Genomic DNA, 16,383 nt, shown 5'->3' on the forward strand with positions numbered 1-16,383 from the left:
CAATGATAAAATAAAGGATTTGGGCTTCCAGAGTAAGGCTTAATCAATAACAATAAAAACGTTTTTAAATGGACTGTTAGTAAATTACAGATTGTCAAGTTAAAGAAATACATGAGACATTTTCCATTTTCAATTGAACAATATATCTCTGTCCTGCAAATAATATTTAAAAAGTTCTTATAAAACCATCAAGTAGTTGAAGAGACAGTGAAATATTTTCAGAGCATTTCTAATGAGAGTAGAAACTGAGAACACAGAAAATCATTTGAAGTGTCACTTTGAGGAACTCACTTTAGAGTTTTGCTTTTATTTTTCTTTTGCTTGTAAAAGAAAGATATTGAAAAAAATCCATGCTCATTCTATTCAACGTGTGAGTAGCACAAATCACCAACTTAATTTTAGATCATGAATTGGTTAAGATTTTATATCTATAGAAGGGTTCCATAGGTAGTGGTTTCAGAAGAAACAATAGCTATACATCTCAATTAATTATGTGTAACCCTTATTAATTGTGATAGCTAATATGAATTAAAATTTATTTATGGCACAGGCATTGTGCTAGGTATGTTCTTGAATTTCTCCTTTGGGCTTCAAGAAACCCATTGAGTAAGAATTAAGCTATTCTTATGATAATGACAATGAAACTGAACTGTGGAGAGCCTAAGTAACTATGTCAACGCAAGTAGTTGAAAACATCCGAGCTCGAATCTGAACCTATGTCTGCTTCCAGAATCAAGGTAGGTCTTATTTGTATACCATACACCTTCTGTCATCTTAGAAAAGTGTTTCAGATATTTTAAAGCAGGGATTCCCTACTTTTGAGAAGAAAATAACGATTATGCTAGAAGTTAGTGAGTTCGTGTTGTAATAGCATCCAATGCAGAAATAAAAAGTTCCGATATTGTTTATGAGTTGACAAAATTAAAATGTAATAATTTTGCCACCTTTGAAAAAGAGGATAAAACTGTTATTTGCTGAGAATCTATAGTGGTCTGTAACTATACTAGGCTTTTTACCTATGTCATTTTTATAATTGAAATTATACTTTATATCCCATTTTGTAGCAACTAAAATTAGGGTCACATAGGTAAAGCAATTTCTCATTTTTATAATTTTTTATTTCCACATACTTTAAAGCTTATAGCAAATTTGCAAAAATAGTATTAAGATTTTCCATATACCCTCCAACCATAATTCTCTATTTTAAAATATTATTATATTTGCTCTCTCTCTCATTTATATGTGCATATGTGTTTATGTTTATGTATGCATGTGTAGTCTGATACACATATTTTTACACATATATAAAATTTTCACGCCCTATTTCTCAGCAAACTTTTGCCATCTATTTTGGCATCAGTTGCTGAATCTTACTTGAAATAATTATTCATATGATGATTGCTAAATGACAGTTTGAAGAATCTCCATCATTCTATCATTCCTGTATATTTATTAGGTATAATTTCACCCTAAATGAATATTTTTCCTTTTATCCTCTTAATATAATTATGTATTTACTTACATATGTATAAATACATGGTTTCTCATTTTATTTATTGGTTTTTAATTTGTTGAAACTTTATTATTATTAATTTTGATAGTCAAAATGCCCCAGATTTATCCAATAAAAACCCCTTCAAACTGAATTCAGTGTGTATTTTTTAATGCCCTATTTATTTTTAATGCAACTTGCTTTATAACAAAAGTAGATGTTCTAATTTCATCTTGTACTTTACTTGTCCAGTCCTAAAATCAGCTACCTCTCCACAAAGACTTTGATCATATGTTTACAATGATACTTAAACGTCCAGTTAAATAACACAGGGTCTACTCTCCTTCCATTTACATATCTGTAATTTATTTCTTCGTCAATGGGAAATCTGGCTCCATTTATCCTCAATATAATAATTTGTTTGCTTAAAGCTAAAATTAGGGTAGTTTTAGAATTACTAGCAATATCATAGCCAAAAAACCCAAACCTAGTATCTATAGCTCAGTATTTGTCTAGGGTTATTTTTCTTTGTAAACTGATGCTATATCAATACAATACTTCGTTTTTAAGTTGCATTGGTTAGTGATTTCCCCTTTTTTACTGTGGTCATATTAGTCGTTTGAAACACAGAGTTTCCTTAGTTGCTGTTTGTACTTCTTAAATTGTTTTTTTCTAGCTCCTTTATTTTATTTTGCAATGCGGGTACAAAAAGTAAAAACTACAGAAAAGGTAGATGTATAGAAGTCTCAAACTATCACCACCGACATTCCCAACCTGTTCCCATTCACTCTCTGTAAATAATCAATTAGAATTTTGTCTGGCTTGTCTCTACTGGATTGATCTTTGTAAAACTAAGCAGATACACGAATACTTAGTTATCATCCTCTTTTTCTTATAGAAAAAATACAATATTTTGAAGCCTTCTTCTTAAATGTAATTAATACAGCCTATAAATTAGTCAATAGCAGTTAATAGAAATTTTTCACATTTCTTTTGCAGCTGCTATTACCACCATCTGAGTATTTATCAAAGTGTATTTAAGCAATGCTCTATATTTAGGCAACTAATTTGTTTTCAATATTCTGTAATTATACCTGGTGCTATAAGAAGTATTTTTTATATTTACAGAAGCTTATCTTCAGTGAAATTTCTAAGTAAAAATATAAACACATTTATAGTTTTGTTCAATATAGCCAAACTTTCTTTTATAATGTATGAATCTGTGAGACTGTTTTATAATAGCCTCACCAATGGAATAAGTTACCAAGATTTTAATTTTTGATAATCCGATAGATAAGAAATGGTATCTCAGCATAGTTTTGAGACACATGCATCTATTATAAGTGAATGTAAATATATCATGTTTTAAAGGTCATTATATAATTTTGAGACATCCCTATTCATGTTTTGTTTATTTTCCTGTATGGTTTTGGTCTTGATTCCTTCAATTTTAAGAATGTTTTATATTCTTAAAAGATACATGAATCCTTTATCTTGGATATTACAAGTTTCTTCCAAGTATTCGTCATTTGTTTTTGTCATTTGTCAGTTGTTTATGTTACTTTGGAACACAAAGTTTTTTTTTAATCTTTTAAAGTCAGAGATATCTACATTTTCTTGAATGCAGAATTTGAATCATATATAGAAATTTTTTTCCAAACCATAAGTAAGAGAAGAATTTACCTTTGTTTCCGTCTAGTATTTGAATAGTTCATTTCCTTTTGAATTGATCTATTGAATGATCAATCAATCTATCTTATGATTAGATTTCTTTTTCTTTCAATAAATGAGTTAGATGCACTAACGTGTATAGATAAGCTGATATGTTGGACCTTAAATTCTACATTAGTTTATATTATACTTACTATGCTTATCATACATGACTTAATTTTTCTTTTTCTATGTGATGTGCTTTCTTCTGTAATTTTAAAGTTAAATCAACATTTAAGAAAGTTTGTATTTTCGTTCCAGTTGTAACCTCTGTTCTTATGTCTTTTAAAATTGCCCTTAAGTTCCTATTTTCTCATTTAGCCTTTTAATACCTGATTATCCAGATTTAATTGCACTGTTTGCCATTTATTTTCTTTATATCAGATAATGAGATTAATCTGCTTTTTTGCTTTTCTTATCTTCCTTTTTTCTTATATAGATCCTTCTCTGTCAAAGCATAATATTTGTGTATTTTCTTCTATCCATGTATCCACTTTTTAAACAAATTTTGGGACTATTTTTAACTACATAAATGCCAACTATTAATCTTTTTGCCAATGTTTCTTAAATTATGTCTTCTTTAGGTGAGGGTCATCTTTGTTATAGATTCCACAGGAGAGAATTGTGGAATCTCAGAGAACCAGTGAATGCTCTGAGTTCTGCATTTTAAAATGTCTTCTTGTTGTTGTTGTCTGTGGTCTTTTATATGCTTCTATAATCTTGATACTAGAAAGATAACTTGGCTGGGTATACAATCTTTGTCTCCCATTATATTTACCAGCCTGCTGTTCTCCCGAAATCCAAAATAAATTAGGTGTGTTTATGTTTATCTTTGCATATATTGCTGTTTTAGTCAATGGGAGTTGTGTTTTTAATCCTGTGATATTCAGCTTTAATTTGTTTTTATTTCTTTACTTCTATTCTTTTGTCTTTTCTTGTCTCTCTCTCTTCCACCCACCTGCATGACTCATACATCTTTTACTATCACTTACTCTCCAGTACTCTGTTTCATTATTCTTCCATAGATCACAGCAGTAAGAAAGAAACATCCACACAATGAACCATAGTGAATGAATACTAATATCATATAGCATCGTATATGTCTCTAGGCTCCAAATATCTTTACGCAGATAATATCGGTGTTTTAATCATCTTAGTATCCCATATGACTTTGTACAATATCTACTCTTAGTTGATACTTAGTACTCTGTGTAGTATTCATTTAAAAGAAACAATGTTTCTATTTTTTACTAGCTTAAAAGATATTATATTTTAGTATATAAAACTATTAAATTTATCTGTGTCAAGAGCAAAACATTACCCCTTACCTAGCTTCATCACTGTGAGGTGGGTATCTGATTCAGCAATACTCATTAACTGCTAGGAAGATGACTCGTGTTAACTGTAGTAAAGCCATTTTACAATCAACTTATTAAGTAATACACTAGCCAAAAACACAGAGACACAAATACCAAAAATTATGTGTTTGGTACATACAAATAGCTATACTTGGGGCATCACTAGCAAGTAACAAGATTGATTTAATACTTTACAGTCATAGCATATTAAAAATATAATACCAAAGGGATAATTGTCCCACATACAAAAAATGTCTATATGGAAAAGGCCGTGATTTATTGCAAAACATAATATATAGCAAATTCCAAGGAAAGGCAAACACGTTTTAAAAACAAATTTGTAAATGTAATGGCTTAAGCCATTACTTTCTGGAGAATTCAGAACTTTTAGGAGTAGAAGAATGCCTTTTCTTTTTTCTCTTTGTTCTTTCCTTTTTGTGATGTTTCGCTTTATTGATTTACTCTTTTTTTCTTTTTTCTTTTATTTCTTCTGATACTGTTGTTTCTTTTGAAGTGTTCTTTTCAGTAGAACTGGATAAGACCTTTTTCTTTTTTTTCAATTTGATTTTTTCTTTGCTTTTTTCTTTTTTCTTTTCCTCTTGTTCATTTATTCTTTTTTTCCTGTAATGCCTGCAATTTATTCAGTTCTTCATTCTCTTCATCGCTATCTTCACTACTTGTACTGTTGACATCCAAAACTGTGTCCCTTCTAGGGTCTACTCAGAGAAAATTGTGGCATTCAAAGTCAAGTAACAAGAGTAGCCACATTTTTTACAGCCTGCTCTGACATTGTCCTTGTTGCAACCTGGGACTACCATGACGGTGGTAAGAGGGCTCACTGGATCAATTTTTCTGCTTTTAACATGTAGTCTTGGGAATAGTGAATAATTATTGTTAATTTCAAGGTCAAAATGAAATTCTAAACTTGGATTTTATTTTATAAAAAAGAGCAACTGCAGTAAGTAAATCATGTAAATCATATATTAATTTTATGAATGTGTACTTCACAGTATGTAACTATTCTCAGCTGTCTCTCTAAGAGAAATTACCTAGATCCTAATAACTTATAAAAAGGTTCAGAACTAAGCACTTACCATCTCTGGGATATTTAACAAAAAGTTTGGAGCAGGTTAACAAGCACAACCTGAGGAAACCTGCAAAATGAAGCAGATTTTCAGTGAATAAAAATGAACACCAAATCTGTTTCAATAACCTAATTCCTGGTAGTTTCTGATTTCAATTATTGTCCAAACTGATATTAAAAAATAATTATTTATTGTCCATACAATAATTTGAGTCATTCTCTGTTCTGTGAAGCCAGAAGAAAAGGAGATCAAGAAAGAGGATCCAGGAACATGGCTGCAAACATTAGCAGACTTAATGAGCTGGTTAAGGTATCGCAGGTGAGCAGCAGACTAAGGATCGCACAGTAGCAAATCAGTTTGTGTTGCCGATGTACTTAATAAAGTTTTTCCTGGTAATTAGTTAGGATCTAGATGGTGAAAGTGAATACATACAGGGCATTTTTGCTGGTGATTTAAAGTATTTGTATGGAGGGAAAATGAGAGTTTTAAATTTCACTAATTTATAGCAGGAATCAGACCAGTTGGGGTCTGTATGCTCTATCCACAATAGATTAGGAAATACAATTTGAATTAAACCAGTTTATATATATAAACTTTTAAAACATGACTTAAGATGTAGTATGCACACAATAAATGATAACTCTCACTGTTGTTGTTAATAGTGATGCCACTACTACAATAGAAAATATTTCCTGGTGTAGCCAAAATTCTGAGACTCCTGAAAATGTAGTCCAAATAGTGTTCCCGTATGTAGCTTAAGGGCAGCACCTTATGAATTTTCTACTGCTTTCGGCTTCTCTGGTTACAAATAAGAGGAGTTTGGACATCAAAGAATAAATATTTGGAGGAATCAAATAAGTTACACATTTCTGACACTTTCTACCCATCTCCTCTAAAGTGCTTTTCATTTTCATTCTGTCTTGATGTTACATGACCCTAGACATATGTCCACTGGTGTTATTATGACCCCCAAAAGCATATACTACAGCAAAACATAAAAACAAGAAATCATCATCCAGAAAATTGGCTAGAAGAAGAAGAAACATAAAATAAAATGCACATATATTTTCTGAGTGATTGATTTAGAAGGACAAAGTAAAATTTTAGTTAGAGATGAATCTAACAGGCTGGCAGGTCCTCACAGGAGATGCTCTGCTTATTGCAATGATGTTGGCAATTGATTAAAGTACATGTCATTTGTTGATTTAATGGACATGAAGTCTGACAATGGATCCATGTCTGACAATCACTGAAAGGAGAAAATTTCTCTTGGAAACTCACTGGTGTGAATGATTCAAAAGGAAAAGCGAAGCTTGAATAGTCACTCTATATGTGCTTTCAGGAATGTCTTTCTCCTTTCTTGAGTTACTTTCTGAAAAAATTATTCCCTTTCTCTAACATTGTTCAAACACTGACACTTCAGAAACTTTTTCCTGACCGCCGTGACTACAATACCTTTCACATTTACCTAAATCACACCCCATGACAAGTTATTGAAATATAATAGCCAGCAGTGCAATTATGGCAGTTAATTAACTTTAATGATGCTCAATTTCTTCACCAGAAAATAACTAGGGGGAAAAGGAAGATGTTACATACGCTTCACCAGCCTGTTCTTAGGATTTAAAGACAGCATTATTGAAATAGTAAGGGGTCATGAAAGGTATAGTAGGGGTTTACCAAATGTTATTTCTTTATAGCTAGAGCATATTTGTTTTCACATATAAACAGAGAATCCAAAGCCCAAGTAGCTGCAATGAAGTAATTTTATTGTATCTACTCTTACAATCTCAGCTTCATTCACTAATATTGAAAATATTTATGTTTGATTTATTCATGTGCCAGAAAATTCATTTGATAGTGGGAATGTAATGATGAGTGAAAACAAACCCAATCCCTTTTCTCACAAGGTTTATAGATGTTGACCAAGAATTAAGGTGATAAAAAATAAATAAATAGCAGTTAACTATGTAAAATGAGCAAAAGGAGAGGAATATTCTAGGTGGAAACACACCCACCCAAATTGCAAAGGCAATATGACATGAGAAAAAATTATTCATTCAAGGACCAAATGATGATGATGATGATGATTGACAGAGCAGGAGCATCGCCATCTTGAACAACACTGCCTTTTTAAAGTTCCCATTGATCAGAAACCACTTAACTCCAAACGGTATCAGCTTGCTAGCTAAGGTCAGCATGCCCATAAGCCACAAATAACATCTCCAACCAGAAACATCCCAACCCTAAAATAAACCCCTACCTGACCAGAGACATGCCAGCCCTGAAATAACCTCCCCTCCAGCAGGAGAGATGTCAGTCCCAAGATAACCTCCCCTTTGAGCAGACACATTTCAACTCCTCAATAAAGTTTTCCTCCACACAGAAACATTCCAAGTCTATGATAAACTCTCTTGCCCTAAAACCTTTAAATGCCTTCAGTCTGTAACAGAGAGCACTCCTGACCAAAAATCAGCCAGAAGCCCCTCTCAAGGTTGTTCTCCAAAATAAACCTGTCTTTGGCTGTTGAGTTACTTTTCATATTTCTCCCTTCTTTCTTTAACTCTTACAATGATGATGGTGATAGGCAAGAGATTATGGCTGGAGAAGAAAACAAGGAGGTAGACATATAATATTATAAGATAAAGCTGCAGTGGAAGACAGATGTCAGAACATGCACAGTTTTGCATTATGTAATCTTTAAAAAGATATTTATCTTAATAGAATTGGGGAAAAAAAGAAAATAAGAGATCTCAGACACAAAAACAATATTTTTTAGGGAAGAGGAAGGTATATCAATGTGTTATTCTGCTGTAAGAAAGTGCCACAAACTGGGTATCCAAGAGCATCAAGAGTTTATTTTCTTACACTCCTAGGAGGTCGAAAATCTTAAATCATTGTGTTGCCAGGACTGTGCTTCCTCTGAACCTCCTGTTCCAAGTCTCCTTCCTAGCTCCTGGTATTTCCTTGGCTTGTGACAGCATAATCTCTATCTTTATATGATGCTCTCACTCCATGTGTGTATGCCTGTAGCCACATTTTTTTCCCTTTTATAAGGACAGTCATCATTCTAAGGAGGGCACACCCTAATGGTTTCATCTTAACTAATTATATCTGCCATGACCTTATTTCCAAATAAAGTCATAATTTGGAATAGTGAAGGTTAGGACTTCAGTGTATTAATTGGTGTGGGAGGGGTTGTAAGTCAACCCATAACAGATGGCATATCATTAATGGTGCATAACTTAAGTCAAATGCTCTATCCCTGAGCTATACCCCCCTTAATGGTACATAACTGATACTTGACATCAAATAAGAATTGTACTTCTTGTTTATTAATAATCTCTAATTGTTATTTTACTATTTACTTTTAAACTTGATCTTATATTTACAGCTTGTGAAAGGAAAATATCTTGGGCCCTCAAAATCACTAAGGAAAACTCAAGGCAGGAAATGCTTCCTGTGAACCTGCTTCCCATTCTATTAGAAGTCACTCCTCTGCTCACTGAGATAGATGCATATCTGATTTGCCTCCTTTGCAAAGGCTAATCAGAAACCCCAAAGAATGTAACCACTTGTATCTCACCTATCTGTTGCCTGGAAGCTCCCTCTCTGCTTCTAGTCTTCTTGGTTTTGCTTTAAGTTGTCCCATCTTTCCAGACCAAACCAATGTACGCCTTACATATTTTGATTGGTGTCTCATGTCTCCCTCAATGTATAAAACCAAGTTGTGCCCTGATCACTTTGTGCACATGTTGTCAGGATTTCCTGAGTCTGTGTCACGGACGTGTCCTCAATGTTGGCAAAATAAACTTTCTAAATTAACTGAGACCTGTCTCAAACTTCCGGGATTCACAAGCTTATATAGTCTACCATCCTTACAATCTTTTAACAGATGTAATTTTTTTTTTTTTTTTTTTTTTTTTTTTGAGACGGAGTCTCGCTCTGCCGCCCAGGCTGGAGTGCAGTGGCCGGATCTCAGCTCACTGCAAGCTCCGCCTCCCGGGTTTACGCCATTCTCCTGCCTCAGACTCCCAAGTAGCTGGGACTACAGGCGCCCGCCACCTCGCCCGGCTAGTTTTTTGTATTTTAGTAGAGACGGGGTTTCACCGTGTCAGCCAGGATGGTCTCGATCTCCTGACCTCGTGATCCGCCCGTCTCGGCCTCCCGATGTAATTTTTTTTACTGTAAAAATGAAATAACCATACAGATATGCTTATATTAAACCATGCAAAATTAATATTAAGGTAATTGAATATTCATTTACCGTAAATTAGGTTACCTTCAATTGAATGGCTAGGTGAAGATTGTATTACCTGTATGTGTTTTCTTTATAAAAAGTAAGCATTTAAATTAAGATGGCGTTCTAGACTCACATGTGATTCACTTATCCTTATTGAGAAACTAACACTGTGTAGAAGTGAAAAAAAATAACAGATTAAAGAAAAATAAAATACAGAATTGAGGAGAGGGTGAGACAAAAAATAAAGAGGAGATGTAAAATTCTGGAAGATAGTTGAAGAAGAGGAGTGAGAGGACATAGAAATGAAAATGGAAGCAGAAACTTATGACAGCAACAAGGGAGAACCTTCATACATCTGGTTAAAAAAATCCATAAGCAAAGAGGGCATGTAGACACAATTCAGGAAGGCAAAAATAAATCAACATCACAATTTCAATTAAGATTATTAAAGAATATGAAGAAGTTACTTTCAAATAAAAAAGATGACATTCTGAGCAGCTAAAATTAAAAAAAAGACTCTTAGATATATGACTGATAAAAATAGAAATTCTATAGAGCAATCAGTATATAAACATCCTGAAATGTTTCTGGATGCAGAAGGAGGACGAAAGCAACAGACAATATGATGGAAAAAAAACATACGAAAGCATTCCCAAGGATCAGATATATAAACAGAATTCCCAAAGAGAGAAGAAATTTAGAGAGGAGGGGTTGTAATAGATATATATGCATTATATATATGTATATAGACATATATATATACACACACACATATACACACACACACACTATACCAACATTCTAAGAGCTGGGATGTATTCTAAATCTTCAGATACAAAGTGATCATTAAGTGGTTAGCATAATTTTATAAAGAAAGATAAAAAGAAGGCTGGGCACTGTGGCTCACGCCTGTAATCCCAGAACTTTGGGAGGCAGAGGCAGGTGGATCGCCTGAGGTCAGGGGTTCGAGACCAGCCTGGCCAACATGGTGAAACCCCATTTCTACTAAAAATACAAAAATTAGCTGGGCATGGTGGTGCGTGCCTGTAATCCCAGCTACTCGGGAGGCTGAGGCTGGAGAATCGCTTGTACCAGAGAGGTAGAGGTTGCAGTGAGCCAAGATTGCACCACTGCACTCCAGCCTGGGTGACATAGCAAGACTCCATTTCAAAGAAAAAAAAAAGAGAGAGATGAGATAACCTTGCACAATTATTTTGATTCTAAAATGCCAAGGATGAAGTAAAAATAAATGTAAATATTGTACATTATTTAGGTATCTTCTAAAAAGCCTCCAAGATTTCACATCATAGAAAATGCTAAAGCCCTTAAGTAACAGGAAATGCAAATGTCAAATTCCTATTACCAGCAGAACTATACCAGAGGTGTGAAATGTGTTTTTGTAACACTAGGTAAACATGTCCTTATGACTTTTCAGAGGTGCCAACTGGAAAGCTGGGTAACCAAAGTGTTTGTTACAGTTTGAAGATAGATGCTATGTGCCAATAAAAGTGATGTTGCCACACTGATTATATTCTTCAGCCTGTCATTCTTTCAGTATATGTCAGTTCTAGTGTATGAGTGGTGACATCAGCAGAAATAGTTGATTTTTTTTTCATTTCCTCCATAAACTATATATTCTGCAACTTGATATAACAGATAAAGAGCCAAGAAAGCTGAAAAAAAAATGACTGACAAAGAAAAAGGACTTTGGCATTCTTTAATTTAGGGAGAAATTTGAATAGCACCAAGCTTCAGTTACTGTTTAGAATATGAAATCAGGGTATAGGATTGACTGAAGTAAAAGTTCAGATCTGTATTTAAGATAGTTATTTTGAAAGTATCAAAGTTGACATTGTTGTTACAAAAAGTAAATTGTAATGCAATACATGAAACCAAATACGTAGACTTTTAAAAATAGAACTGCACTGTGAAAACGTGCGTGTCTTGCTTTAAGATAATAATATGTTGTATCCAAGTTTATCTAACCTAGTCCAGAAAAATAAAAATTCCTGGCACTGTTTTATAAGGAAAAATACTGATGTTCTGACTTCCCTATACGCCACACTGAAATTACACTTAATAGAAATGTAACAATAAGCTGAAGAATATATAAGATGTAGAATATTGTTTATTTAATTCATTGGAAGGTTTCATTTACATAACTAGCTGTTGACTTTATATGCACTTTTGTCCAACATATGAAGTTGATGATAAATTATATTTTAAAAGAACTAAATGTATTTCCAAAAATTATATAATAAATTAATTGCTGAATGAGGAGAAATAAGTAAAATCAATTGTTTTAAAGTGTCTTCAAATTAATTCTTCATGGTCTTGAAGTGAATTGTGTTTTTAAAAATGCCCAAAATAGAATTACTTTTCTATGTGTTTAGTATATATTAGAATTACTGGATTCAATTCAAACATAGTCATCATCCTTTGCAATGTTAAATAGTGAGGAAAGTAACTTTTTTTCTGTGATAACATTGGCATAAGTTATAAAAATATAAAAGTCTGAAAAAAGTATTAAAAGTTAAAAGTTTTACTATCTTATATTTCAAAAGTGTGATCATGCATTACAAATAAAACCTAGGAATTCACTTAACCAGAAGTCACAATACATCGACAAATTGGATCAAAAGAAAAGAATGAAAATACATATGAATATATATTTAACAGTGAAAACAACCATTTGAAATATTAAATAAATGTATTATAAAAACAAAGAATAATAAAAACATTTGTTATTAGGCTAAGTATCAGTAGATATAAAGTCTAATTTATTACACATAAACTGTCAGTGACTTTGCAGAAAGACTCTGCATGTTTAGGTCATAACATATACAAACACTAGCTTAAATAGACTGTTTTAGGAGGATACGTCTTTATTTATATAGGAGATATCACCATGTATTATCAAAGACTTGAGTATCTGTTCTTAGATTAGCTTTCCAGAAATGTGAATATTCTTTAACCCCAAAAAGTCAGAATACAAAGATAATTAGATACAATTGGGTATTGAATTCAGATAAAATATTAATAAAAGAGCATTAGGTACAATGTTTAGAACTAATGTTTATTGAGCAAACATTAACTTATTTAATCTTCACAAAAAATCAATGCAGTGCCATATATTACAGTTTCTTAAACACACATTGTTTAGTAGAATATTAATACATTAATAGAGTTTGACTTCCACAGTTATACAAATAGATCATACTGTTTACAGGAAAATTAACATATATTTGACACATTGACATCTAAGACAACTCAGATATTAAATAAAAAGATCAATCAAGACCAGCCTGGCCAAGATGATGAAACCTTGTCTCCACCAAAAATGGAAAAATTAGCTAGGCGCAGTGGTGGGTGCTTTTAATCCCAGCTACTCGGGAGGCTGAGGCAGGAGAATCACTTGAACATGAGAGGCGGAGGTTGCAGTGAGCTGAGATCGTGCCAATATACTACTCTAGCCTGGGCCACAGAGCAAGACTCTGTGTCAAAAAAAAAAAAAAAATTGAATGTCCATTTACTCCAACTACTGAAATGACAATGCAGAACTGTTAAAGTAAAAATTATGTGAGAGTAAGACGTCTAACAGTGGGGGACAGAATAACCTTCAACATTGAATAAATGAGTTTAACAATGTTCAGGAATATGGATTATTGATAAATATTGTTTAAATATAAGCCATATAGTTTTAGCTGCAGATTAGATAACACTAAAAGATAATATGATATTAGTTTCCCAGTGAAATGCCAAAGAGATATCGTGCAGAGATTGGGCAGATAGGATAGTTATACAGGATTTAATTGTAAAGATGTAACACCAAGGGAGAGATTTAACTCCAGGGAAATTTTTAAAAATAAGATCATTCTCTAAAGAAATTGTATGAAGTTCAAGGGAGAGCAAACATTTTTACAGTGCCTGCTGGTCATCCAGGGAAAACTTTCATCCATGAAATATCATGTGTATGGGCGTGGGTAGGTGGCATCAGTTCTCCAGTGACTACTAGAAAAAAGAAGTCGTTCAGTTAAATTGCAGCACCATTCGAGTAAATGGCCCAATTAGTTTGTTGTTGTTGTTGTTTTAAAAAGACCCATAAGGAAACAGACATACATGGGCTAATGGAGGATAAATATATCTCAATGATTTAAAATAAACAATCCAATATTCTATTTTTAAATTGGAACGGATAATAAGGCAGACAACTAGCAGCATACAAAGTGAAGCTCGCTAGCCAGATAAGCAGCCATTAAAACAAAGAAAAGGAAAGAAAGAAAGAAAGAAAGAAAGAAAGAAAGAAAGAAAGAAAGAAAGAAAGAAAGAAAGAAAGAAAGAGAGAGAGAGAACGAGGGAGGGAGGGAGGAAGGAAGGAAGGAGGGAAAGAAAGAAAAAGAAAGAAAGAGAAAGAAAGAAAGAAAGAAAGAAAGAAAGAAAGAAAGAAAGAAAGAAAGAAAGAAAGAAAGAAAGAAAGAAAGAAAGAAAGAAAGAAGGAAGGAAGGAAGGAAGGAAGGAAGGAAGGAAGGAAGGAAGGAAGGAAAGAAAGAAAGAAAGAAAGAAAGAAAGAAAGAAAGAAAGAAAGAAAGAAAGAAAGAAAGAAAGAAAGATTGAAAGAAACCTTATTACAGACTTGGGAAAAATATATTTTAAATAACGGAAACACTTTAAAATAATTGCTTTGCTTTACAGAAATACAGTAATATAAGAAATAGACGAATATAGAAAAAGATGGCTATAAACAGGATACTTTCGAAAAACAAACAGATAACGGTAACAAGTTAATGGAAACAAAAATTATCATTGAAAAGAAAACCAAAGATTCAAAAGGTTTCAAAACTATGTTAAATGAAGTTTTTTCTAAAATTAAAAGAGGCTGAGCACAGCGGCTCATGCCTGTAATGGCAGAATTTTGAGAGACAGAGGCAAGATTGCTTGAGCTCAGAAATTCGAGACCAGCCTGGGCAACAGAGTGAGACCTTGTTGCTACAAAAAATCAAAAATGTGCCTGGGTTTCGTGATGCATGCATGTGGTCACAGCTACTTGGGAGGTTGCGGTGGAAGGATCGTTTGAGCCCAGGGAGCGAGGCTGCAGTGAGTCGTGATATTTCCTCTGCACTCCCGACTGGGCGATAGAGCACAACTCTGTCTCAAAATAAATAAATAAAAAGAATAGTAAAATAAAATCAAGTAAAATTAGAAGAAAGGATAAAAACAAGAAAAATGGGAGGGAAATTCTAAGATATGAAAATCAATTCAGAAGGTGAAGTGAAAATAACAATACAAGAAGAGATCATCAACCAAATAAAATATCCAAGTATATTTTACAAATAACTTTACAAGGAAAGGGTCCAGTGAGTATTACATCAAATAATTTGACCGACACTCATTATGTGATTCTGGAGTCTCAAATGATAAGCACAAAGAAAATCCAAATGATACACAGAACTTGTAATGAAATAGGTATCAGGTGGCAACAGTCTTGTATCACAAGTTCAGATGCTAGAAAACAATGGAACTATCCTACAAGTTTTGAAAGTAAAATGGACTATTGAAATACATTTAGTTTATATTGAAATCCATAAAATTAAATATATAATTCAAAAAATAAAGAGAAAATGATGACATAAAAAGTAGGAAACAGTGACTCCAGTGTAGAAAACAGTGCAAGAGAAATCTGAGTGAGGGTTCCACAGTAGTTCTACAGAGCAAATTAACCAGATTACAGCTGGAAGACAGAGAACACTAGGGGAGATGTCTATAGGGAGGAAATAGGGATTCTGCTATGTGTACACGATGTTACCAATTCTGGATAAGTGTGAAAGTAAGGCAAAGCCATATTTTTGTTTTGTAAACAAGGAAAATAAACTCAATTAGAATTTCAGGCAAGGCACAGTGGCTTACCCCTGTAATCCCAGCACTTTGGGAGGCCGAGGCAGGCAGATCACTTGAGGTCAGGAGTTTGAGACCAGCCTGCCAGCATGATGAAACCTAGTCTCTTTTAAAAATACAAAAACTAGGTCCGTGTGGCGATGTGACACTGTAAACCCAGCTACTTGGGAGTTTTAGGCAGGAGAATCACTTGAACCCAGGAGGCGAATGTTGCAGTGAGCCAAGATCATGCCACTGCACTCCAGCCTGGGCAACAGAGGAAGACGCCATCTCAAAACAAAACAAAACAAAACAACGAAAAGAAATGTCATAGCCATGATGCTGACACACACGCACATAAGCACACACACACACACACACACACAAAAAACGGCACAGAAGAAAATGTTAACACATAGTCAAGTCATTTTTATTTATTTGTTTATTTTTAGCATTTCATTTACCGAAAACCCTACAAAAATGGGGTAGGGTTTTCGGTAAATGAAATGCTTTAAAAAAGAAATAAAAGTTCAAGATAACATTTAGGTTGTAAACATTCTCCTAAAGTTCCCAAATTCATGCTATTTAACAAAAAGGTCAATAATCTGATCCTACAATAAATAA

General features: G+C 33.3%; 1 pseudogene; it reads right to left on the minus strand.

Moving 5' to 3' along the window:
• Nucleotides 1-4,922: 4,922 nt before the first annotated feature.
• LOC112621308 lies at nucleotides 4,923-5,397 on the minus strand (annotated as a pseudogene).
• Nucleotides 5,398-16,383: the final 10,986 nt, after the last annotated feature.

This window comes from Theropithecus gelada, chromosome 3 (genome assembly GCF_003255815.1).
Source record: "Theropithecus gelada isolate Dixy chromosome 3, Tgel_1.0, whole genome shotgun sequence".
Classification (NCBI taxonomy): Eukaryota; Metazoa; Chordata; class Mammalia; order Primates; family Cercopithecidae; genus Theropithecus; species Theropithecus gelada.